We start from the raw sequence: 25,922 nt of genomic DNA, 5'->3' as shown, positions 1-25,922 counted from the left end.
CAGTGCCCACAGTGCCCACAGTGCCCACAGTGCCCACAGTGCCAGCCCTGCTGCCAGGAGGGGACCCTGGGCCCCACAGCCCCACCTGTGCTCAGAGGAACCTGCTTGGCTTCACTTGGGTTTGATCCCTGGCAGGACCCTGGGCTGGGGCCATGGAGGAGCTCACAAACAATGCCCAGCTCCCTGCCTGGCCCTGCAGGGGATTGATCAGCTGGGAGTCACACACGGAGCTCATTCAGTGTCCTCCTGCCCTGTCTGTGCACCCACAGCAGGCCCAGGGATGCTGCTTGCATCCATCAAGCAAAGCCCTTGTCATTCTGTCCTTCCATCCATCACAGTGCCAGCAAAGCCCTTGTCATTCTGTCCTTCCATCACAGTGCCAGCAAAGCCCTTCCATTCTGTCCTTCCATCCATCACAGGGGCAGCAAAGCCCTTCCATTCTGTCCTTCCAGCCCATCTCCTCCCAAGCAGCTGCCACGGCACACGACTGTCCAAAGATCTCCTGTGGCCTGAGCCATCTCTTGGTGTTTCCACAAATGTAGGGCAAAGGAGAATTGAGTGGGAGCGGGGCTGGCCTGTGGCTCTTTCTGCATCCCTTTGTGACGCTGTGTGGAAGGAAATCGGCAGCCAATGGCCACAAGGCTCGGGGAAAGGTTTCTGCAGATGTTTCAGGGAAATCCTGATGGAACACGTGCCATCCCACACACTGCTCCCCAGGCACAGCCTGCTCTCCATCGGCGCCTTCTCCTCCTGGTTTCAAAGCTGCTTTTCTCTTGCTACACCGAAGTACTGAGAGTTTTTACTCCTGTACAACACTCCTCCTGTTCCTTGTTTAGGCCCTCCATGGCTGGTGGAAAAAATTTAATTAAAAGCTGCTCTGCTTTTATGTCCAACATGCTTCAAGTGGCAATACATCTTTTTGATGCTGGAATCGCCTGCTTGGAATTTCTGACACCCTCCCAGCAGCTGGTGCAAGGCAGCCCTGGAATTAGAGCAGGGAACTGGATGGAAACCGCCTGGTGTGGCCACAAAATCCTCTGCATCTCTGCTTGTGCTGCCAATTATAGCAGTGGCTGGATTCCAGCTGATGTCCTGGGAAAACAAGACTGTAGGCCTGGAGATTAGGGGAAAAGTGCTGAAACCCTCCCAGCCACCTCCTCACAGCAGCTCACTGCCTTCTGCCACCCTCAGTTCATTCCCTGGCCCTGGAAATGTCTCAGATAAAGGATTGCTCCCTGCAGAGCAGAGCAGAGGGCTCATGGACAAGGGGAAATCTCCTCCTGGTTCCCATCCCTTGGGCCTCAGCCTGGGGATGCACAGGAGGGGGTTCAGCCCCTGGCCCGGGGTCACCCCTGTGTGTGACACCCTGGGCTGGCCACAGCAGGAGGAGCTGGGGCCGCCCCTTTGGGCTCAGAAAGCCTCCTCAGCTGTGCCCGATGGGGTCCGTGGTGCCTGGCCCATGGCACAGCCTGGCCTGGCAGGAGGGGAGCCGGGGGACAGGGGCTGCAGAACCCAGGCTTTGTCCCCCTGCCCCTATGGAGAGCCAGCAGGGCTCTGGGGGCTCCTTTGGGACTGCTTGTGGCTGTTTCAGCATCTGAGCCAGGGCAGCACCCAGCACATCCTGACCATGGCCAAAGAAATTCCATTTTTCCTCTCTTTTGTGGAGTGAAATGTTAATAGAAAGCTGCAAAATGGATTCTTTGTCCTTTTATCAAAGCAGCCTGCACAGCCTCAAAGCACCTTCCCCTTTCTGGGTCTGTGGGATTTTCCAGGAGCCCCAGAATCCACCCAGCCATCAAATGCCATTACAGGTAGAAACACTGTCAGGCTGTGTACAGGAATATAGACATTTGAGATTAGAAACTACTTAATAAATTCAGAGCAACACTTTGTGACATTTCCCACAAGACTTTAGTGCTGTTTACAAATTCTGAAGAACACCCCGAGTCATTTCTGGCACAGACTTATGATTTATTTCAAAGCAAAATGGGTCGGAGTGTGTGGGTCTGTGCTTAATGCAGAAAGGGATTTGAAAATGAAAAGTCAACTGGCATGAAAGATTGCTGGGCAAATGTAAAAGCAGCAAAGCGTGTGGGTGGTCTCTGAGCATGTAATAGGATATTTGTAAGGAAAAGAAACATGCAGAATTCTAAGCTTTAATAAAACAGTTCCTTTTTAGCCAATCAATAACGTAACAGTCATTTTCCAGGGCAAATTGCCTCCAAAGTCCCTTTTCTCAAGGAAAGAGTGGCACAAATGGGACAAGGATGACAAATGACTGCAGAAGGAGCTGTGCACAGGTGGGGGGGACCCTTCCCCAGGCCAGGCTCTGCTCCCAGGACCAGGCAGAGCAGCTTGGCTGGTGCCAGGGATGGGTAAAACCCGGGTAAAACCCGAGGAGAGGAGAAGAGAGGGCTCAGCAGGGAAAGGCTTGCAGGAGAGGGAACCAGGAGTGCAGCGGAGCCTGGAGTGCAGCAGGGAGGTGGAGGAGGCTGCAGGGATCCAGGAGGAGCTGGCACGAGGTGCCAGAGCCCAGGGTGGGAAGAGCCTCCCCCAGGGACAGAACAGGCAGTGGCAGGACAGGAAAATCACAGATTCAAAATGCAGATTTTGAAGAGCAGGGAGTTATTTCTATCTGAGAAGGCTTCCCACTAATTGTGCCTCCTCAATCTGCCCAGTAACAGCACCATGGGATGATCAGGGCTGGAGAAGATCTCTGGGGCTGATTCCAGCCTTTACACCATTCCCCATGACCCAGGGTCCCCAGGGGCCACATCCACGCTCCTGGTGACTCCACCACTGCCCTGGGCAGCCTGTACCCATGCCTGAACCTTCTCACCTTTCAGGGCACAAATCTTCCCCTAATATCCAATCTAAACCTTATGAAGCCCAAGTTACATTGTGAGCCCCAACACCAGAAGTTCCAGGGCACGACACTGAAACCAAATCAATCACTGTTCCACTCCCTCCATGAAGCTGAGACCCACCCTCTGTTTCAACACTCAGAGAGCATCAGCAGAATTTGTTTTCCAAAATTCAGAAGAAGCACTGGGGATGAAAGGCTGGCAGGGGTATCTCTGAGTGCATGGCCATTCCTCAGCAGCTCCATGCTCAATGCTCAGCAGACAATTTAATTGTACAGGTGAGAGCACAGAGTGTCAGCAGCGAGCTCAGCCTTGGCTCGGGGTCGCTGATGGGCTCTGTCCCTCACAGGGGTGATTTCCTCCACACCTTCATTACGATGCACATCAGCTCCCAGTGGAGAAGATTGCACATTTTTAACTTTTAGGAAATAAACCAATTTCAATAGGAAGAAAATGCAACAGCTGTCAGATGTTCTGGACTCGAGTCAAGCAATAAAAACCGGCACCAAGATTGATGCTCCTGTTGGGATGGAGCCACAGAATCATGGAATCATTGACCAGACCTGTGAGATGCAGGAGCCCCTGCCCTGCATCCATTCCTGCGGCAGTGGCTGCCCTGGCAGAGCAGCTGCACGTGCCCTGAGTGCCACGGAGAAAACTCCTCTGCGCAGGGGCTCAGCCTTGTGGGCAGCAGAAATCGGCCTCAGGTCCTCCTTTCTGTGAAGGAAAAAGGAAGAGAGCTTGAAAGGCTCTGCCATTATCCTCCAGGACAATAACACAATAATTAAAATCACTTTACACAGCCCGTTTTCCTTCCAGATGTGGGAGACTATAATAGTGGGAATAACAATTGCCAGGACCCTTTTCTTCTCCCCCCAGAAGATCCTCACAAGTGACAGAGACTTGAAAGCTCGGAGCTGACTCTCAGGGAGAAGATAAAATGCTGCTCAGAATATGGATTTTGGTGCCAGCTGGGAATTACAGCCCTGATCCATCCTCCTCTGTCATTGGAGCCTGTGTTGCTCTGTGGGCTAAATGGAAGTGAATACAGTTACTTTCCCTGTCTTGGGGGAAAAAATGACATTCCATTTTGTCTCCAAAAAATACACATTATTTAACTTATAAAATATTTAATCTGTGTAATTAATCCTCTCATGACAGCGCTTTGCACATTTTTCTGGCAATCCATACTTTGAATGGCCTATAGTTATAGCTAACTTTGTTTCCTTTTTCTCATGAAATTAATCAAAGGCTTGTACTCTAAATTATTCAGGAACTGAATGAAGCCTGCTTTCTATGGCTTGCAGCAAGAAAACTCCTATTCCTTTCATGTGCCAGCAGTACAGAAATCCCGTTTTCCCGACGGGGGAAGGAGTGGGAAGCAGGGGTGACCCCAGGCCGTGGACCTGAGCCGGGTGGGGCTGGGCAGGGCACGGTGCCCTCAGCGCCCCTGCGGGTGCCAGGAGGGACCCAGGCCCCAGGAGGGTGGCCCGGGGCCCAGAGGAGCTGAGCTCATTGGGTTTGCCCTCCTGGCTGCAGCTCTGGGCTGAGCAGGGGGATTCCCCCGGGCAGGTGAGGGGGCTCTGGCACCCTGTGCCCAGCCCTGCCGTGGCTCTGGTGCTCCCCAGGTGTTCCCTGCCCTGGGCACGCTGCTCTTCTCCCCTCCTCCCCTTCCTCTCTCTTTTTTGGGGGATTTCAGAGCATTTCACCAGCGTTTGGTCCCCAGTGGTGCCCAGGGCTGGCCAGAGCCCGGCTCTGCTGCGGGAGGAGCTGATCCCAGGCTTGGCAGGGTTTTGAAGAGCTTTATCAACACCTGCTCCCCTCAGCTCCACGGTGTGCATAAGGCTCTTGCTGGATTCAGAGTTCAGCCCCTTTGAAGTTTTCACCTTCAGGCTAATTTCTTTCAGCAGAAATTTTTCTCTATCACCACTTGTGGAGGAGTCACATGGAGTGTCTCACTGCGAGGGAGCTGCTGTGTCACTGAGCTGCACACGAATTTCCCCAGATCCTCTTATTTTTCTTCGCAAAAATATTTCTTCTTTCTCTGAGCAGCCACTACGTGCAGCACCCTGGGAGTGTTCCCTCCCCTCTGGCTCTTGCCCAGCTCCACTCAGCATCCAGTGACTCCATGGAGCAGCAGCAGCGAGAGCTCTGGCTCTGGAGGGGGGGTTTGGGGACAGAACATCACCAATGGGGGTTTGGGGACAGAACATCACCATCCTGACCTTCCCTGGCTCTGGAGAGGGGTTTGGGGACAGAACATCACCAATGGGGGTTTGGGGACAGAACATCACCATCCCCACCTGCCCTGGCTCTGGAGGGGGTTTGGGGACAGAACATCACCATCCCCACCTGCTGTCACACAGGCTCTGGAGGGGGTTTTGGGGACGGGCAGAAGGTCACCATCCCCAGCTGCTGTCACACAGGCTCTGGGAGCCTTTGGAGCTCACCGTGTGTCCCCTCCAGACTGACAAACCCGTTCTCAAGGAAGGAAATGACCAGCACTGGGCACTGGGAGGAGACCCAAAGGGGGCTGGCAGTTCATTAACTGTGCCCAGGAAAATGTCCTCACCTGCCCTTTCCTCTTCAGGCTTCACTTGGGAACATTTTCCTTGGAGCACCAGGTAAAATGGGAAAGGCCACATTTCCTGGCTGCCTCGCTGCCCAGCGGCTCTCAGCTGCACCCAGAGCCTGGTGCCAGGGGAGGGATCTGCTGGACACCGCTCCCAGGGAGCAGTTCCAGTAAGAAAACCCCAAGGGGAAGCACAAAGCACCAGCCTTGCTCTGGGAGCCAGCAGCTGCTTTGGCAGAGCACGGCGAGGCTTCCATCTCCTGTATTGGTAATCAGCCCTGAGATTCGCAGAGAAAGGAAAAGTAATAAAAATAATTAAAAACCCAAAAGCAAAGCCTCGGTTAAATCATAGCCTGCTGCACCACAAATTTCAGTTTACAGAGCTTTGCAGGGCTCTGTCCTCATGCATCAAAGCCTCCAGTGCAGCACCCTGCTCCAGATACAGGAAGTCTTCTAATGATCAGCCCAGCATTAGGAGCATCATTGTTAATCAGGTTTTATGGATTTATGAAACAAATATACACACTTGTCTTGTTTAATATTATTTTCTGCTCAGAACTTTAGTTTAATAAGATGCCCTGAAATTATACCATTCATAAATAATGCAAGTAATAAAACCTTTCTCTTATTCCCTGGTGCACACAAATGTAAGATTAAATGTGGATTTAACAGGAAAAAAAAGAAAAGGTAGAACTTTGGGTTTAAAAAGCAAAAAGCAAGTGCTAAGTGCCAGCTACTCGGAGAGGAGGAAGTCAGTGCAGCTCCCAGGCTCCAAGGCACAAATGAGAATTGATTTTTAAGGAGAGAATTCATGGCCTTGATTTCGTGGTCAGATTTATATGACTGGGTTGATCTATTTGGTTGGTGTGGACAGGGCAGGGATGTGTGATCCAAGTGGCAAAGGAAGCACAGACACCCACTGCTGCAGGAGATGCTGCAGGAACTGTTGCAGGATCTGTTGCAGGAGCTGTTGCAGGAGCTGCTGCAGGAGATGCTGCAGGATCTGCTGCAGGATCTGTTGCAGGAGCTGCTGCAGGAGCCATTGCAGGATCTGCTGCAGGATCTGTTGCAGGATCTGTTGCAGGAGCTGCTGCAGGAGCTGCTGCAGGAGCTGTTGCAGGATCTGTTGCAGGATCTGTTGCAGGAGCTGCTGCAGGAGCTGTTGCAGGATCTGTTGCAGGATCTGTTGCAGGAGCTGCTGCAGGATCTGTTGCAGGATCTGTTGCAGGATCTGCTGCAGGAGCTGTTGCAGGAGCTGCTGCAGGAGCTGCTGCAGACAGGTGGAGCTGGATGCCTGGCTCTGGAGCTGTGCTAAACCTGCCAGAGCTTCAGTTCATTTTCTATGCATCTTCTGCATAATTCATAGCCCACAGACTGCTGAAAATCAGGAACAATAAATAAATAAAGCAGCAAAATTAGAATTTTTGGGCTGGCTCTCACACGGCAGAACACATCTCAAAGCAAACCATGGTCTCCCTCTGCTGAATTTGGCCAAAATCTAACCATGGGCAGCTCAGTAGGAGACAACTGCCTTTTCCTTTTCCAATGGGAAGAATCCATGTGGTTTTAGTGCTCAGAAGCCTGGGACTATCGGGCAGAAGGAATGAAAGGGATCTGTGCCCTGCGGGCACTTTGCCTGCTCTGAGCCCCTCCTGTGCCTGCAGGGCCAGAAATGCCTTGAGCTCCCTGCAGCCTCATCCTCCGCCTCTGCCCTTCCCTGCTGCAGCTTCCCAGTGCTCTCCAGTCCTTTCTCCAGCCAGTTCCAGTTCCCTGCGTTCCCATGTCACAAACACAGCCCGCGGGGGCAGCCTTGAGAAGGAGCTGCCTCCTCCCAGGGCAGGGCTGGCACTGCTGGCAGCTCCTGGGGCAGCTGGTGCAGGTTCAGGTACAGGATGCTGTTCCCAGTGCCAGCAGATGTGTGCTGGAGCCCTTCCTGTGGATCCTGGTACAGGATGCTGTTCCCAGTGCCAGGGGCAGCAGATGTGGGCTGGAGCCCCTCCCTGTGCCCACCCAGGAGCCTCGGGCACCATTACTCCTCCCTTGCCATGTGTTTTGGCTCCTGCAAGCACGGAATATTTGCAAAGCATTCAGCATTTGTTGAAATACTCTCTCTGGATCAAAGCTCAATATTTCTTGGCTTCTCCACACTTTCTGAGCCGCCTTCTGCTCGCTGTTATATATTTGCCTTTCTCTCCTAGGTTGTTAATGGATCTGAACAGCTTTTGTTTATTGCCTGGGCTTCTCTTCCCAGAGAAGGGCAGCAGAGCTGGGAAGGGGCTGGAGCCCCAGCAGGGGCTGAGGGAGCTGGGCAGGGGCTCAGCCTGGAGCAAAGGAGGCTCAGGGGGCCCTTGTGGCTCTGCACAGCCCCTGACAGAGGGGACAGCCCCAGGTCGGGCTGTGCTCCAGGGAGCAGGGACAGGAGCAGAGGGAACGGCCTCAGGCTGGGCCAGGGGAGCCTCAGGGTGAATAACAGAGAAAAAAGTTTGAAGAAAAATGATGTGATCTTGCCAGAAGCTGCCAGTTCTTCTTATTGAATTTAGAATCAATAGTGCATCAAGTGGCTTGGGATGTTATTAATCAGAAAGTTGGCACCAAGGGCCAGGAGGCAGTAACAGCGCAGCGTGCCCACTCCTTTCTCGTGGAGCTGCTGTTGATGGCTCCAGGCTGTGCTAATTACTGCTTGGGACCTGCTCTGCAGCTCTCTCCAGCTGCCCTCCAGACAAGGCACTGCTCTGGCAGAGCTCAGCTGCTCCTGCCTCTGTCCCTGCTGCTGTGACCCACAGCAAACCTTCCACTGCCTTCCCTCCAGCCCAGGGGAACAGAGCCAACGCTGGGGGAAAGGCACAATTATTTGGGGTCAAAAGACACTAAAAAAATATGGGACATCCTGCAGTGCAGGGAAAGGAGTTCCTCCTATTCAGAGCATTAAAGCTCCCCTGCCCACCACTCCCTGGCACCTCCATCCCAGCTCCCTGAGTGCAGCAGTGTCTCACCAGCAATCCCATGGCTGCAGCACTGGGCTTTATTAACAGGGAAGATGCTCAGCCCCTAGAAGCTTTTCCATGGTCTATTTTCAAAGATTTGAAACCTCTTCTTTTTTCTTTTTTTTTTTTTTTCACTTGCCTTTTATAAAAATCTCTGTGTTTGCAGGACCTGTTAAGGGTCAACAGATTTGGTGGTATCTCTATAAAAATAACAGGGAATTTCTGAGCCTCTGTGCTCGTGGCCTACACAGTACACCAGGGAAAGGAAAATAACTTGGAAAGTATTGGAACACACTTTAATAAGCTGAGGTCTCCTGCCTGTGACCCTGGGAGTGTGTTTAGCTTTGGGCTTGTCCTCAGCAATCGCTGCTCCACCACCACCTTAGGATAAGCACGAGTGCATGAATTTACAGCTGCAAATCCCATTTCACTGCATGCAATCCACTGGTTTTCCATGGAAAAAAGGTCTGAGATGGCCGGGCACCTGCAGGGAGCAGGGGCAGCCACGGCTGCCCCCAGGGAGGGCATCTGCCTCCCTCAGAGTGCCCAGGGCCTGCAGAGGGGGCCAGGGGCTCTGCCAGGGAAGGTGGCAGCCCTGGGGAGGCTGATCTGGCCCAGCTCACGCTGCCACCGGGGAGGAATCAGAGCAAATGGCCCTGGGAAAGGCATCCTGGGACAATGTCCTCTGGTTTGGGCAAAGTCACACCACAAGCTGTGTTGGAGGCAAGTCTTGGTCTATTTAAACTGTTTTGCTTTGGGTTTCAAAAGGACAGGAGTTTCCTGAGGGGGAAAAGCACCAGGGAGCCTTCAGCCAGCTGTATAATTGCCCATGAATATTCCCCAGCCCCTGGGGTCCCGGTGCCCTTGCTGCACACAGGCTGGTGTGGATGGTTCCACACAGGGGAGGCAGCCCCTCCCTGCTGGCACTGAGCTCCTGGCACTGCCCAGAGCTGGGCTAGAGCAGCCTTCTGACCCTGAGCTAGGTGGGCTCTGAGAAGAAGAAATTTCGGATTAATTTTTACCAAGTGCCCCTTTCTTACTGCCCTTGCAGTGCCCAATCTCTGCTGCCAGCCACAGCAGCCTGGCCACGAGGCTCTGATTTACCTTTAACACTCGCTTCCTCAGCAATGACATAAATCAGCAAGACAAAAAGAGGAATAGGAAAAGCTCCCAGCAATGCTGAACGGACCCTGGGTGCTTGCACGCTGCAACCTTGGGTTTACCCAGCAAGGTTACAGGAGCTGCACCAGCCAAGCCAGCCTGTGATCCTATGAAACACACAGCTCAACTGAACCTTTAATTTACAGCTAATAACAGATTAGTAACATTTCTGTCTGTGGATAGGTGGAATGAGCCAAGAGGAGCCGTTTGCAGCATTCAGGACCCTGTCAGCCACACACCCTTCCCAAACAAGGTCTGTGTCACCAAGGGTTAATGAATTCTCAGCTGAGCATCCCTTGTAATAATTTCTGGTCATTTAGTGAGATCAGATTTACAAATTATTAAACCCTGCTAATAATTGCTCTAAGTGGACACTAATCAGCATTGGCTCATCATGAGATTCTCCCTGCACCCCCTGGCTCACCCAGAGAGCTTCTGCTGCCGATTGATGCAGAGGCAGAGCCGGATGAGCCCGTGCTGTGTGCAGCTCATGGAAGGGACTGCCCGAGCCACAGGGAGCAAAGCAGCTGCTGATCCCAGAGACCCCAGAGCCTGACGGTGCTGCCAGAGGTGCCCTGGGCAGTGCCAGGCTCCTGGGCAGAGTCTGACGGTGCTGCCAGAGGTGCCCTGGGCAGTGCCAGGCTCCTGGGCAGAGTCTGACAGCGCTGCCAGAGGTGCCCTGGGCAGTGCCAGGCTCCTGGGCAGAGCCTGATGGTGCTGCCAGAGGTGCCCTGGGCAGTGCCAGGCTCCTGGGCAGGGTCTGACGGTGCCGGGGCCAGGTGGGCTCCACAGCCCCTGCCAGGGGGATCAGCCCTGGGGGCTCCCCCAGCAGCACTGGGGTCTCTGCTGCAGCTGCAGGATGAGCTGAAAAACCCTCAAGCACCTTGAGGGCCAAAGGAGCTGGGAGAGCATCCTCAAGTCCCACTGATGTTCTTTTCCCTTTGAGCATTTGATGGGGAGGACTCGAGGCCCCCTGAGCTGTGCTCAGGCACAGGCAGGGATTGGGATCAGGGGGCTCCTGCTTTTCCAGGAGCAGATTCCTGCCCTGGCAGGCTCCCTGCAGCTCTCTGCCATGCTCAGAGCCTGCCTGCTCTCCTAGCAGCAGGAATAATCCCCCTGCAGCTCAGCTGCAGCTGATGAAACAGTTAAACAGGGAGAGCTGCAAAACCTGAGCCTTTCCATCTCTGTCATGATTTCAGTGGCTTCACATGATGGAATTCGGGGTGGGGAGTTTTTTCTCTCTTTAGCAAGCTGCAAAATGTTTCAGCACACTTTGGGCATATCCTCCTGTTAACTTCTCATGTGCACATTTAATTTTTGTGGGGCCTCTCATTCAGTCTCTGAGACTGATGCACAGGTCTCTGCAATCCTTTTCATCTTGGCTCATTGCACACGTGGAAATGGGGCCTCAACACAACACGTTATGGCAAAGTTTCCCCTTTCTGCTTCAGGAATGAATTACATTGCAGGGTTCTATATTTGGAGCTCTCCATCCTGTGCCTTTTGATGTTTTATACATTTGTCTGAGCTGCCTGTCTGCCGGTTGAGCTGGCTTGAAGTTATCAAAATTTTATCATTTTTCGAGCAGAAAAACATTTTCTCCAGCCCCCCTCTCCCCAGTTCCAGCGTTTTTCCCCCAGCCTGCAGGGCCCAGCTCCCACCCGTGCTGGTTCAGGATTGTTCCCTGGGGATCAGCCCCTGCACAGCCCCAGCTGGGGAGGGCAGATGGGAGAGCAGCTGGGGAGGGCTCAGCTCTGGGAGGGAGGCAGCGATGGTGCTCTGAGCTCCTGCACAGCCCCATCCTTCCAGAGAGCTCCTGCACAGCCCCATCCAGAGATCTCCATCTCCTCCCATCCAGAGCTCCTGCACAGCCCCATCCAGAGCTCCTGCACAGCCCCATCCAGAGCTTCTGACACAGGAGAGCTCCTAACACAGCCCCATCCATCCAGAGAGCTCCAGAGAGCTCTGACACAGCCCCATCCAGAGCTCCTGACACAGGAGAGCTCCTGCACAGCCCCATCCATCCACAGAGCTCCTGCACAGCCCCATCCATCCACAGATCTCCATCTCCTCCCAGCCCTCGGGGGCCAGGGTGTGCTGGAGGTGCTGGGTGAGGGAGGAGGATGCTCAAAGTCGCTGATTCCTCATGTTCTCTTCCTCCTCCACTTGTGCATTTGTTTGCTGCTTGTTCCAAACCATTCCAAGCTGGCTGGAGCGGTTCAGGCACAGGGAGCTCGGGTGGGAGGGCTCACCTGGACGGACACGGGGCACCTGGAGCTGGGGCTCTGCTCACCCGGGCTGAGCTGGGGTACAGCAGCTGATCCCAGACATTTATCCCTCCACAGTGAGCCTTGCAGTTATTTCCAGCCTTTCTGGTGCCTTGAGATGTAGCCCACGACCTGCTGTTCTTGGTCTTCTCTTTGGAACTGGCAAGCCTGTGCTGGAGCCTGCAGCTGCCTCCTGCTCCTGCCAGCCTTGGGCTCAGAGCTGGGAGAAGGTGAGAAAATCTCTGCTGCTCTGAGGTCTGGCAAACTGCAGGCAAAAAGGAATTTTCATCGCTTCTTTATGATGATTAGTGGTTTTGATACCAATGATCACATGTGTTCCCAGAACAGCTGATTAATGAGACCATTTCTAAGCAGAAATAATGAGCAGAAACTATGACAGGAACAGTGAGAGCTGTCTGCACATCCCCCTCATGAACAGCCCTGACTGTAAAGAGATTCCTAAAGGTTGTAAACAAATTGGTTTTCTTGCTGCCATTTCCCTTTGCCTCCTCCCCAGCCCCTTCCACTGGAAATCCAAGCGTTAACTGGAGAGCTCTTCCTTTGGGGCTGCAGGCAGAGAATGCCAATGTTTTCCTTCTCATAACAAATGTGAACTCTAGAAGGGAAGGGGAGTCAGAGACCAGCTGCTGCAGATCAGTGGGAGCATCTCCCACCAGTGGCAAATCAGCACAGCAGGTTGGGATGGAGCCCAGGGGGCTGCAGGGCTATTGGGAATTGGGAATTGTTCCCTGGCAGGGAGGGCAGGCCTGGCACAGGTGCCAGAGCAGCTGGGGCTGCCCCTGGATCCTGGCAGTGCCCAGGCCAGGCTGGACACTGGGGCTGGAGCACCTGGGATGGGGAAGGTGCCCCTGCCATGGCTGGGGGACACTGGAGGAGCTTTAAGGTCCCTTCCACCCCAAACCATTCTGGGGTTCTGAGATGCCATGGAAACCCCTGGCAGACCACGGTCCCAGGAGGTTTCCACAGCCCCCAGGGACCTCTCAGCCCCCAGCCCTGCCTGAGCTGGGCCCTGGCTCTGCCCCAGCCCTGCAGCTCTGGGCCTCAGAGTGGGCAATAGAGGTGCAATTAAACTGAGCCACAAGAAGAAAGAAGATGAATTATGGCCTTGCATTTATATAGCACATTTCATCCCAAACCATTGAGTTAAGTGATTGATATACAAATTACATTTTGAGAGATCACTCTACTCTCTCCATGCCTGACATGCAGATATATATAAAATGTTATCATTATTTTTTAAAGCAAACTTACTTATTAATGCAAACCCTACAATTGGGGTGAGCTCTTCTGGGCAAAGATGAATCAGAAGTGACAGAACTCCACCATCTCATGAGGAGCACACTTAGGAATGAATGGAATAATTCAGATACTTGGATTGCTCCAACACAGCCAGTTCAAAGCCAAACAGAAAATGCCTCTCTTCTCTGAGGATTCAAAACAGAGTTTGCTAAAATGTAATTAAGCACAAAGTCCCTTGAAATCAATCACTTCCAGAAACCAATACCCACCTTGCTGATTAGACAGTGGCTAAGCCAGGGGCAATTAATGCATTACTATGAAAATTGTTAACTATGAGAGCAACCAGTTTGGATGGGATAATTGCTCTGAGAAAGAGTACTTGATGGTGAATATCAGCAAAAGTGATGTCTTTGGGAGAGGGGAAGCTACGGTATTAACAGCAGCTAATTAAAAGTGACCTAATTAATAATCTTTTTGATTGGATACAAACTGGAATCTGGGAGGCTAATTGGGACCATGCTCACGTGTCACCCCAGCTGAGGCAGCTGGGAAGATTCCTGCTTTGTCTCGGGGAGAAGAGGGGCTCCTGTTCCCCTCTCATGGCAGGGCTGAGGTGCTTGGGGTAACACAGGTGAGGCTCTGGCTCCTCGTTAAATCCTTTCTCAGCTGCCCCAGGGCAGGTCCATCCCTGCCCATCAGCTCTGGTTTGCTCTGAGGATGCGTGGTTGTAACTGTGGTGTGACCCTGCAGCTGTGGCAGCCAAACTCCCCCCAACAGCCAGAAACCACCCAAGGACATCCAATCCATCCTGCTCCACCCCTCTGGGCAACGTGTGATGTTTCTGCATTCTCAGACTTGTGTTTGCTCAGTGTGGCTGAGAGGAAATGTCAGGAAAAAGTGTTTGGTTTTCAAACTCCTGCAGTTAATGACCAATCTTCCACAAACCATAATAGCTTTAACCATTAGCTTCATAATTAAGTCTTTATTCTGTGATGCTGTTTGCTCAGCACACGCTGGGCTCTGACAGCCCCGTGGCCAGGAATGATTTGTGTGTCACAGAGATGAAGCTGAGCTCCCCTGGCAGCACCAGGGATGGGTTCCCAGGCCAGGAGCACAGAATAACCCTGAGAGGGGCCCATCCCTGCCAGCCCTGCCTGTGCTGCCTCGCTGGGATTCCCTGTGCTCCAGGGCAGAACCAGCTCTGGGCTGGCACAGGCACTGCCAGGGCTGGGCAGGACGCCCCAAAATCGCCAAAAGCCTTGGCCTGCTCTGCTCACAGCATCCCAGGCTGGTTTGGCTGGGAAGGGGCTGAGATCCCACCCAGCGCCACCCCTGCATGGCAGGGACACCTTCCCCTGTCCTGGGCTGCTCCAGCCCCAGTGCCCAACCTTGGGCACTGCCAGGGGCAGCCCCAGCCGTGCCAGGGCCTGCCCACCCTGCCAGGGAATCATTCCCAGTTCCCAATTCCCACCCAGCCCTGCCCTGGCACTGGGAGCCATCCCCTGTGTGCTGCCAGCGCATCTCTGCTGCATTGGTGCTGCTGCAGCATCCTGGGCTCAGGGCTGTGGCTGCACCCAGCCATGCAAAGCACACATTCCAGCCTCTCCCAGCCATGCACAACACACACATTCCAGCCTCTCCCAGCCATGCAAAGCACACACATTCCAGCCTCTCCCAGCCATGCACAGCACACACATTCCAGCCTCTCCCAGCCATGCAAAGCACACACATTCCAGCCTCTCCCAGCCATGCAAAGCACACACATTCCAGCCTCTCCCAGCCATGCACAGCACACATTCCAGCCTCTCCCAGCCATGCACAACACACACATTCCAGCCTCTCCCAGCCATGCACAGCACACACATTCCAGCCTCTCCCAGCCATGCAAAGCACACATTCCAGCCTCTCCCCAGCCATGCACAACACACATTCCAGCCTCTCCCCAGCCATGCCAAGCACACATTCCAGCCTCTCCCCAGCCATGCACAGCACACACATTCCAGCCTCTCCCAGCCATGCAAAGCACACACATTCCAGCCTCTCCCAGCCATGCACAGCACACACATTCCAGCCTCTCCCAGCCATGCACAACACACACATTCCAGCCTCTCCCAGCCATGCACAGCACACATTCCAGCCTCTCCCAGCCATGCACAGCACACATTCCAGCCTCTCCCAGCCATGCACAACACACACATTCCAGCCTCTCCCAGCCATGCACAGCACACACATTCCAGCCTCTCCCAGCCATGCAAAGCACACATTCCAGCCTCTCCCCAGCCATGCACAGCACACACATTCCAGCCTCTCCCCAGCCATGCCAAGCACACATTCCAGCCTCTCCCCAGCCATGCCAAGCACACATTCCAGCCTCTCCCAGCCATGCACAGCACACACATTCCAGCCTCTCCCCAGCCATGCCAAGCACACATTCCAGCCTCTCCCCAGCCATGCAAAGCACACATTCCAGCCTCTCCCAGCCATGCACAGCACACACATTCCAGCCTCTCCCCAGCCATGCAAAGCACACACATTCCAGCCTCTCCCCAGCCATGCAAAGCACACACATTCCAGCCTCTCCCCAGCCATGCACAGCACACACATTCCAGCCTCTCCCCAGCCATGCCAAGCACACATTCCAGCCTCTCCCCAGCCATGCACAACACACATTCCAGCCTCTCCCCAGCCATGCAAAGCTCACACATTCCAGCCTCTCCCCAGCCATGCAAAGCACACACATTCCAGCCTCTCCCAGCCATGCACAACACACATTCCAGCCTCTCCCCAGCCATGCACAACACACACATTCCAGCCTCTCCCAGCCATGCAAAGCACACACATTCCAGCCTCTCCCAGCCATGCACAACACACACATTCCAGCCTCTCCCCAGCCATGCAAAGCACACACATTCCAGCCTCTCCCAGCCATGCACAACACACACATTCCAGCCTCTCCCCAGCCATGCACAACACACATTCCAGCCTCTCCCCAGCCCTACAAAGAGATTTTCCTCCACGCAAATCAGAGCCAAAAAGGAGCTTTGCTACCTGTGAATGAAGATGTGGGTGATGCGCTGGGCCAGCAATCTCCATCCCAAAGGGAACAAGGGCTGCAGTCACTCACATCCCGCAGGGGCTGAAAGGTGGCAATCAGGGAATTAATCACTAATTGAGCTTACACAGTGCCTCAATGCCTGAACAATTAATGACAGAAAAACAGCCACAAATAATGTATTGACCAAAAACGTCTAAGTTATTTGTGTAAATTATTGGCAATAAATAATTTGACCAGCCACTATGAACTCCTTTGCCCATTTCACAGAATCACAGAATATCCTGAGCTGGAGGGGACCCCCAGGCATCATCCAAATCCAGTACAGGACACCCCAAAATCCCACCCTGGACCTCATTGGCTTCGCACCATTTCAAAGGGGACCTAAAGCAGTTCTTGTGCCAATGGAGGAGCTGAGTGAATAATAAGGTATTTACATTGCCTTATTCTGCTCGAGATAAAGCCCAGTTTAAAATCCCTTAACTCTTTTTGACAACAAATTAGTTTCAGATCAAGGACTCCTGCTCTGTCTCAAAATGTGACTCTCACTTCCAAACTGTTCATCTTGCCAGAAGCTGTTGCTAATAAAAAAAAAAAAAAAAAAAAAAAAAAAAAAGAAAAAAAAAAGGCAAATTTTTAATGGTTTGTATAATGTCTTGTTCACTTTCAGTTTTCTTCATAGAAAATTCTCCTTGTCACTTCCTGCCAGAGAGTAAACTCTTCTGTCACGTTAATTGAGCAAGGCAGCCCAGGCTGCTGGGTGGAAGCTCTGTGGGTGTTTTGTGAGAGCTCAGAATGCAGCACCCCCTCCCCTGAGCTGCAGGCTGGGCAGGGCGACCATGGCAATCCCAGCCTCAGGAACAACAGCCCAAAAACCCCCAAAATCAGAGATTCCAGCCAGGACACTGGGGCTGGCCTGGCAGAGAGGGTTCTCCGTGTTGTCAGAGCTCAGAGAGAGAAAAGGAACTGCAAAACCCCAGGAGCTGCTCAGTCCTGCAGCCCAGGGTGGGCAGGACACTCATGGGGATGGGACCCTGCCTTCCTCCTCCTCCTCTTCCTCTCCAGGGAATGGAACCAGGCCTCCTTCTTCCTCCTCCTCCTCCTCTCCACCTCTGGAGCCCCTGCCCAGGGAACAGCACGTTCCCAGAGGCTGAAGAAGGAATATTACACACTTCAGGCACAATAAGGATATTCCCCCCTTTTAATTGTTTGCTGCTTGGCTAGTTATTGATTAGCTTTTTTTTTTTTGCAGAGTTGCAATTTGTTTTTCTTTGCAATATATTGGCTTCTCGAGGCTTTTAATCAACTGTAATTGATTGTGATTAGCTCTAGGTGCTCTCCAGCCTGCCTGGCTCATTCCAGGTGCTCAGAGCAGGGGTTGCCTTGCTCTGTGTGTGTGGAGATTCCTGCATCCCCTGTGTGTGTGTGGAGATTCCTGCATCCCTGCGTGGCTCCTTCCCCCAGCCAAGCCCAACCTTTGGCACAAGGGACATACCCAAACACAGCAGCAGAAATGCAGGCATTTCTTCTGAAAATCCCCACTTGTCCTCTGCTCCTTGCAGAGCTCACACTGTCACCCCAGCCTCCCTCTCCGCGTTTTTGGGGAGTTCTCAGAGGAAAGTCCCTCCTTGCTGAACCTGGATGTTCAGCAGGTTGCAGCTGGAGCCAGGCTGGGACATTTCTTCTGTTGGCTCAATGATTAATGGTATCCAGTGGAAAATTATTCCACAAGCACAACAATCAGCACTCGGTGTTTCCAAATGTTGGTTTCTTCTATAAATGGGTGTTAGGGAGAAGCAGATGGCAGAGATAATTCACTGTCTGCTGCAAAGCCTCTCCCATTGTCTCTGCCTGTTGCAGCTCTTTCCAGGCAGGCTCTGTGCTGGGACAGGCTGTGATTTATGGGATTTTGTCTGCTGCTTTATTTGCAGAACCTCCTTTGCTTTATTTGCAGAACCTCCTGTTCTGGGATCTGCTTTGAGACTGGCGAGGTCCCTGTGAGGCTGAGATGGGTTTAATTTGGGTGTTCTCCTCAGAGCAGCAGGCCCAGCTCCCTCTGCCCCAGCAGGCACTGCAGGAGGACATTTGGGCAAAGAAAGGCTCCACCAGGTGTTAAAGGGAGCACCTGAGCCATAGGAATCACCTGTGGTTCCCTGAGGTTCCTCCCTCCAGTGCCTTGCAATGCCCAAGGGAAGAGTGGGATGACAGCAACCCTTCTACAACACCAAAGGCTCCTCCTTGATTTTTGGGCCCCTCTTGAGAGAAGGAGCTTTGGTATTTGCCTGCCCAGACACCCTGGAGTCAGCACCACCGCTCTGCAGGGCCTTTCCCAGGTGGGTCTCAGCATCCCCCCTGCTGCAGCCTCTGCATTTCTCCCTGGTGTCCCTGGGTCAGGGTTCTCTTTCTTTGCTGTTCTGCTGAGGGGTTCTGGCTTAGATTGTGACTTGCTTGCTTTATCTGCTCACTCTCCCCTGCAGAATTCCCTCCCCCAGAGCAGGTACCACACCATGGTTCTGTGACCTGAAGGCAAAGAGGTCCCTGGAGCTGCTCCTTGGCCCCTGTGAGACACCAGAAAAGCCCAAGAGCCTCAACACTGCCAGGCTGTGACAGGGACTCTGAACCTGTCAGCTCCTCATCAGCTGTGAGACGAGATCAGCTGGCTGGGGGCTGCTGGAGGAGCAGAGGGATCGCTCTCCAAAGGAGCCAGTGCCAGTTTTGCTGCCTCAGCTGCCTCCCTGCCGTGGTTCCTGTGGCAGCCCATGAAGGAGCACGGTGCCATCTGCTCTGGGAAGGGCTGCTGCTCCTGGAGCATTGCTCTGTGCCTGCAGCCCATGGTGGGCCCAGCCCCTGCAGGGCTGCAGAGCCACCCTCAGAGCCCCCCATGCATTTCCCAGGATGGGGACCATTCTCTGTTTAACACCCTGCAGGATTTCTTCTGGATGCTGTTTGTTCCACAGAAACCTGCTGATTTAATCCCTGCCAGTGGGAACCCTCTGGGTACCTGCTGCTGGCCAGCTGCTGCTGGGTTTGAATGGATTTAACAGGGCTGAGACTCATGGGGGGATCCTCCTTCCCAGGGCAAGGAAACTCTGCTTTCTCCAAGGAAAAAGCCTTGCCATTGACAGGAAAAGCAGAGCACACCAGGGACGAGCCAAGCAGATGTGACAATGGACATTTGGTCACTTCACCTCTTACCCCACGCTCTGGAAACACAGGGCTTGTGAAAACATTTGGAAACGTGAAAAAAATCCCCCAACAAGCATCCAGGTTTCTGTTCAAACCCGTTTGTTTTGGTACTGCAGCTGCAACTTCTCATGGTACGAAACCAAATCCCTCCTGTGAAATTCAGATCTGAGTGCTCCTGAACACCACTCAAAGTCAAACCCCAAAGCCTTGAAGCTCATGACTATCACAAGGACAGAGAAAGTCTCCCATCCTCAATGAGTGCACAACTCTCTCTGAGCCAAACTGCCTGTGTAGGACGTCCCTCACTACTGTAACACCAATAGGAGCCTATTTTTGTACAGCTTTAGGCCTTGGAGACAATCCAGAGGCAGCTCTTACAATCCTTGCTGACTCCAGGCTGACTCACACCCTTAACTCACACATGCCATTGTCTTTATTCAGATTTCCCACTTACACTGCAGGCATCTGACATTGCTTAATTACAGCTTTTTTTTCCCCCAGCCTATATTCCTTTTGTTTCCCCCCTTTATATTTAGTACGTTTATAAAGGGGTAGAGCAGGCATTAATGAAGATGTTTGGATTTCAAAAGCCTTTGGTAGCACTGGAGAGGGATGGAAAAATTCTACCCCAGAGTGAGCAGAGATTTTAGCAAGGCCTGCCTGGTCCTGCCAGGCCAGAGCCAGGAGTGCTGGGCAGGAGCCACCAGGGCCAGCACAGCCCCAGGGACAGCCTGGGGACAAGTGGGACAAGGCCACTGCAGCTCCTGGAGGAGGAAATGGCAGAAGAGGAACTTTTACACCACAGTCTGCCTCCAGCCAGGGGCTGCTGGAGGGCATTGCCCAGCCCAGGATGGCCCTGCCCAGCCCAGGATGGCATTGCCCAGCCCAGGAGGGCATTGCCCAGCCCAGGATGGCACTGCCAGCCCAGGATGGCATTGCCAGCCCAGGATGGCCCAGCCCAGGAGGGCACAGCCAGCTCAGGAGGGCCCTGCCCAGCCCAGGATGGCACAGCCCAGCCCAGGAGGGCATTGCCAGCCCAGGAGGGCCCTGCCCAGCCCAGGATGGCATTGCCCAGCCCAGGAGGGCCCTGCCCAGCCCAGGAGGGCCCTGCCAGCCCAGGATGGCATTGCCCAGCCCAGGATGGCCCTGCCCAGCCCAGGATGGCCCTGCCCAGCCCAGGAGGGCCCTGCCAGCCCAGGATGGCCCTGCCCAGCCCAGGATGGCATTGCCCAGCCCAGGATGGCCCTGCCCAGCCCAGGAGGGCATTGCCCAGCCCAGGAGGGCCCTGCCAGCCCAGGATGGCCCTGCCCAGCCCAGGAGGGCATTGCCCAGCCCAGGATGGCACTGCCCAGCCCAGGAGGGCATTGCCCAGCCCACGAGGGCCCTGCCCAGCCCAGGAGGGCATTGCCAGCCCAGGATGGCATTGCCCAGCCCAGGATGGCATTGCCCAGCCCAGGAGGGCATTGCCCAGCCCAGGATGGCCCTGCCCAGCCCAGGAGGGCATTGCCCAGCCCAGGATGGCCCTGCCCAGCCCAGGATGGCCCTGCCCAGCCCAGGAGGGCATTGCCCAGCCCAGGAGGGCATTGCCCAGCCCAGGATGGCCCTGCCCAGCCCAGGAGGGCATTGCCCAGCCCAGGAGGGCCCTGCCCAGCCCAGGAAGTGGGGTGAACACAGCCCAGGATGGCCCTGCCCAGCCCAGGAGGGCCCTGCCCAGCCCAGGAGGGCATTGCCCAGCCCAGGATGGCCCTGCCCAGTCCAGGAGGGCCCTGCCCAGCCCAGGAGGGCACAGCCAGCCCAGGATGGCCCTGCCCAGCCCAGGAGGGCATTGCCAGCCCAGGAGGGCCCTGCCCAGCCCAGGAAGTGGGGTGAACACAGCCCAGGATGGCCCTGCCCAGCCCAGGAGGGCCCTGCCCAGTCCAGGAGGGCCCTGCCCAGCCCAGGAGGGCCCTGCCCAGCCCAGGAGGGCATTGCCCAGCCCAGGATGGCCCTGCCCAGCCCAGGAAGTGGGGTGAACACAGCCCAGGAGGGCCCTGCCCAGCCCAGGAGGGCATTGCCCAGCCCAGGAGGGCCCTGCCAGCCCAGGAGGGCCCTGCCCAGCCCAGGAGGGCCCTGCCCAGCCCAGGATGGCACAGCCCAGCCCAGGAGGGCACAGCCCAGCCCAGGATGGCCCTGCCCAGCCCAGGATGGCACAGCCCAGCCCAGGAGGGCACAGCCCAGCCCAGGAGGGCCCTGCCCAGCCCAGGAGGGCATTGCCCAGCCCAGGAAGTGGGGTGAACACAGCCCAGCTGTGGAGGTGAACAGAAAGCTTCAAGGAATAAAGCTTTGATGAAAACCAGAAACAAAAATTGTCTGAAAAGGAAAATGTTCTTTCTGCTTCAAAGAAATGCATTTTCCAGAACACACCATTGGCATTTCTGAACACAAATCCCTGCAGATTAAGAAAGAAATGCATTGAGGAGTCTCCAGAAACACAGGCAGATAACAAAAATAGCTTTTACCATTCCTCCCCTTGTTCTATTTCTCATGGAGAGAGGAAAAGAAAACTGTAGGGAAGGCAATTGGAAAAGTCAACACTCAGCAAAGAATTCAAATGGTGCAACCAATGGCTTTCAGAATAATAAATGGCTCGTTTCATTTATCAGCTGCCCTTTTTATTATTATTATTATTATTATTATTTTTTAAGACCGGCTTCAGAATCTTTATTCAGTTACTTGGATCTATTGATGTCTCTTGTGCCAAATCAATACTCCTTCCTAGAGAACACGGAGTAAAAATCCATAAAAAATGAATACTCCCCCTGCTCAGCAGTAAAACCATGGGAGTTTGGGGTGCCCAGGGCTGCTCTGGGCTGGGAAATAGAACAGAGAAATTCCCCATTTCCTGCACTGCTCTGCAGGGCTTTCCCTGCCAGGAATGGCTCCTGGCCCAGGGCAGGGGGACAGGGCAGGGCTCAGGGGATGGGATGTTAGAATATCCAATATATGTAATATCCAATATATACAATATCCAATATATATAATATCCAATATAATAATATCCAATATATATAATATCCAATATATAGAATATCCAGTATATATAATATCCAATATATATATTATCCAATATATATACTATCCAATATATAGAATATCCAATATATGTAATATCCAATATATAGAATATCCAATATATAGAATATCCAATATAATAACACCCAAGGCTCCCTGGAGCACAGCCCTGAGCTGAGGCTGTCCCAGGGGTGCTGTCCCTGCTCTGTCCCCATCCCAATGGGAGCACAGCCCTGGTGCTCACTGCAGCCTCCCTCCCTCTGCCAGGCTCTGCTTGTTCCCGGGCAGTTTTGTTTGGGCTTTTGGCCTTTTCTTTTTTATTTTTTTTTAGAGGAAGAAAAGAGAACCTGAAGAGCTCTACAATGTTTGTGGAGAGGCTCCTGTGAGACAGTGAGAGTCCACGAAACGAAACATTTTTCCTACATTATAACAGAATTATAGATGAATAAAATTATAGATTTATAGTTCTATTTATATATTCTATTTATATTTTATTATAAATATAATAAAATTTATAATATTTATTAATGTATTATAAATTTTATACTATTCTATTAATTTATTATAATATTTACATTAATTTTATTATATTTATCTCTATAAAAATATAGATTTTTTTTCTGCCTGAACTTTCCTCCTGAATCCAACTGTCCTTTTTTGTCTCTGGGCTCCCCCAGGGGTGCTCTCTCCATTCCCATGCCTGCAGCCTGGAATCTGCTTTGCTCCAGAGGGCACGGCCAGGAGCCTTTGATTTGCTCAGCTGATGAGCAGATCCTGGCTCCTCTTTGAAGGGGCAGCACCAGCCTGGAGTGCTGCTATCAATAAATGGAGCTCAATAAACAGAGTTTCAATAAATAGAGTTCATCAAAGCACAAATAGGAAACGGGATAATTAAACCTTGTCAGACCTGCCCCTGTGAAATGCTGGTCCTTGCTCAGGAGAGCCGGAGCCTTCATGTACCAACTCTCCCTGTTTTATCCCTTATCATAATAAAACCTTGTTTTATCTAGGATAAAAAACCATAATAAAACCCCGTTTAATCAAGGATAAAAAACCATAATAAAACCCTGTTTAATCAAGGATAAAAAAACCAGAACTGCTCGTGAGAGAAAAACAATTTATAAGGATTTTTTGGTTTTCTCACATCTCCAAACCCTTTTTAACATGGTGGAGTTGATATGGGGCATTGTAAAGTAATTTCTTATCTAGCCACAGAATTAGAAAAGGAAATGTTGGTTGGAACAAGTGCTCCCTTCAGTGCAAAGGTTTTTCTCTCCCAGCTGCTCTGCTTTCCAACAGACACAGAGATTAAAGTTATTTGTTTTATATTGCCAAAGGTACTGTACAAGTGCATATATTTATGACTGGTTTTTGAGATCAGATTTATTACAGAGTTTAAACCAATTTACATTAAAATGAAAGCTGACCTCATTCACCCAGTTTTATGGCCATTACAACAGCAGCCTAATCTGGATCATTTCTTCCTTGGTGTTCAGTACAAGCACTTGGAATGAGTTTGTTGCTGTGGATTTGAGTGGATTTGTACTTTCCTCTCCTTGGCTTTACTATGTCAGGCTTTTTGCTTTTTTTGCTTGTTTTTCTCCCCATTCCATGCAGCTGCAGGGATGTTAACCCCATCCCACAAACCCAAATCCCAATCTGGCCGTGCCTGGCAGGATGGAGACCCCTCCACCCTTCTCCTTCCCTGTCCCACGAGCTCGGGTTTGGTAAGGAGCTGTCAATAATTGATCTCAGGGGCATTTCTGCCTGTCTGGGCCGTGCTTCCCCTGCCACATTCACTCCAACATATGTCTGCAATCTGCTGGGGCAGCACGAGAGGATCAGCGTCCACATGACTGCACTCGGGAGCTAAAAATAACTGCACAAGTGAATGCATTAAGTTCTTTATGCAAAACACCTCGTGCTAAGTCTCTGTTTGCACTGCTGATAAAATGTGTGTTGAAATATCCATGGCCTTGATGTCTCACATTCACAGGAAAGGGCTTTGGCAGCCAAAAATCCCACCCACCACAAGGCTAAAATAGCAGGCACATGAATCTGTTTAATTTCCCCACTCTGGGCTGTTTTGGAGGTCAGGATTTGCCTGCTACACCTAAACAGCCTCCAGGCAGCAAAACAAACACCGGTTAGAATTGGACTATTAGGGCTTGGAGAGAAGAGTCCGAGCAGTCATTCAGACCGAGGGGAGGTTTCAGCTGGATCATGCCTGCTCCTGCTCGGCTTTCTGCTGATCCTGGGAACACAAAATCACCTCTCTGTTCCTGCCCTGTGAGCTGGGCAGGAGCCAAACCTCCTCCTCCTCCTGCTCCTGCACCTGAGCCCTGCCAGCAGCCACAGGAGCTGCACCCGGTGTCCTTTTCTCACTGGTGGGAATCAATCATCAGCTACCAAACGAGGAGGAGAAATTAGAAATTCTGAACTGAGAATCACAGAGCACAGGCTGAGCATCTCCACAGCCTTTAAAACCCCTGCAGGGTGGGGACTCCTCCACTGCAGGAGTCTGGAAGAGCCCTGTGCCCCCTCTGGGCTGTGCCCGGGGCTGCTCACACCTGGCTCTGCCACACCTGGGTATGCCCAGGGCTGCTCACACCTGGCTGTGCCACACCTGGGGTGTGCCCAGGGCTGCTCACACCTGGCTGTGCCACACCTGGCTGTGCCCAGGGCTGCTCACACCTGGCTCTGCCACACCTGGGTATGCCCAGGGCTCACCTGGCTGTGCCACACCTGGGGTGTGCCCAGGGCTGCTCACACCTGGCTGTGCCACACCTGGCTGTGCCCAGGGCTCACCTGGCTGTGCCCAGAGCTCACCTGGCTGTGCCACACCTGGGGTGTGCCCAGGGCTGCTCACACCTGGCTCTGCCACACCTGGGTATGCCCAGGGCTCACACCTGGCTGTGCCCAGGGCTGCTCACCCCTGGCTGTGCCACCCCTGCTCCTGTTTCCAGGGCTCACCCCTGGCTGTGCCACCCCTGGCTGTGCCAGCAGGAGCAAAGCAGGGGCTCTGGCACAGAGAGGGCAGAGCTGCCTGGGCAGAGCAGGGAATGGCTGAGCTGGCCTGGGAAGCGCCCACGTGTTGAAAATCTCCTTTATTTTGTGTAACACCCGGGGAGCAGCCTGGGTTCCCCCACGATGGAGGGGCCCCATGGCAGCTGCTGGGTGCTGGCACCTTTCCCTGGCATGGCTCTGCTGTGGGAGCTGCTTCCCACAGGAGATGGGAGCTTTCCTGGAGGAGCAGGGCCGGCAGCTGCTCCCGTGACAGGGACACGTGCTGGCCCTGCTGCCCCTGCCCTGCCACCCCCGGTGCCACCAGGTGACACTGGCACCTCCCCGTGACATTTCCTGAGGTGCCAGGCCCAGGCCCTTCTCTCTGGGCTGTCAGCAGTTGTGACACTCGGACACAGAGCAGCAAAGAGCGCTTCTGACAGCTCACATCAGAGAAATGTGAGGGGAAATGGATTGAAATGAAAGGAGGAGTGAGGGGACAGCGGGGGCTGTATTTGACAG

The 25,922-nt window shown here is 53.2% G+C and overlaps 1 long non-coding RNA gene across 1 annotated transcript; it reads right to left on the bottom strand.

Moving 5' to 3' along the window:
- Positions 1-1,912: 1,912 nt before the first annotated feature.
- Positions 1,913-12,202, bottom strand: LOC139601292 (uncharacterized). Its single transcript, XR_011682868.1, has 3 exons — positions 11,834-12,202; positions 5,437-5,714; positions 1,913-3,581 (listed from the first exon to the last, which is right to left on the bottom strand). It is a non-coding gene; the product is annotated as an uncharacterized lncRNA (long non-coding RNA).
- Positions 12,203-25,922: the final 13,720 nt, after the last annotated feature.

The sequence above is a fragment of the Agelaius tricolor genome, unplaced genomic scaffold, assembly GCF_023055355.1.
Source record: "Agelaius tricolor isolate 1412-34295 unplaced genomic scaffold, bAgeTri1.0.p SCAF_30, whole genome shotgun sequence".
In the NCBI taxonomy this organism is placed as follows: Eukaryota; Metazoa; Chordata; class Aves; order Passeriformes; family Icteridae; genus Agelaius; species Agelaius tricolor.
The sequence above is the reverse complement of the archived record's forward strand: the minus strand, read 5'-3'. Positions and strand labels throughout refer to the sequence as shown.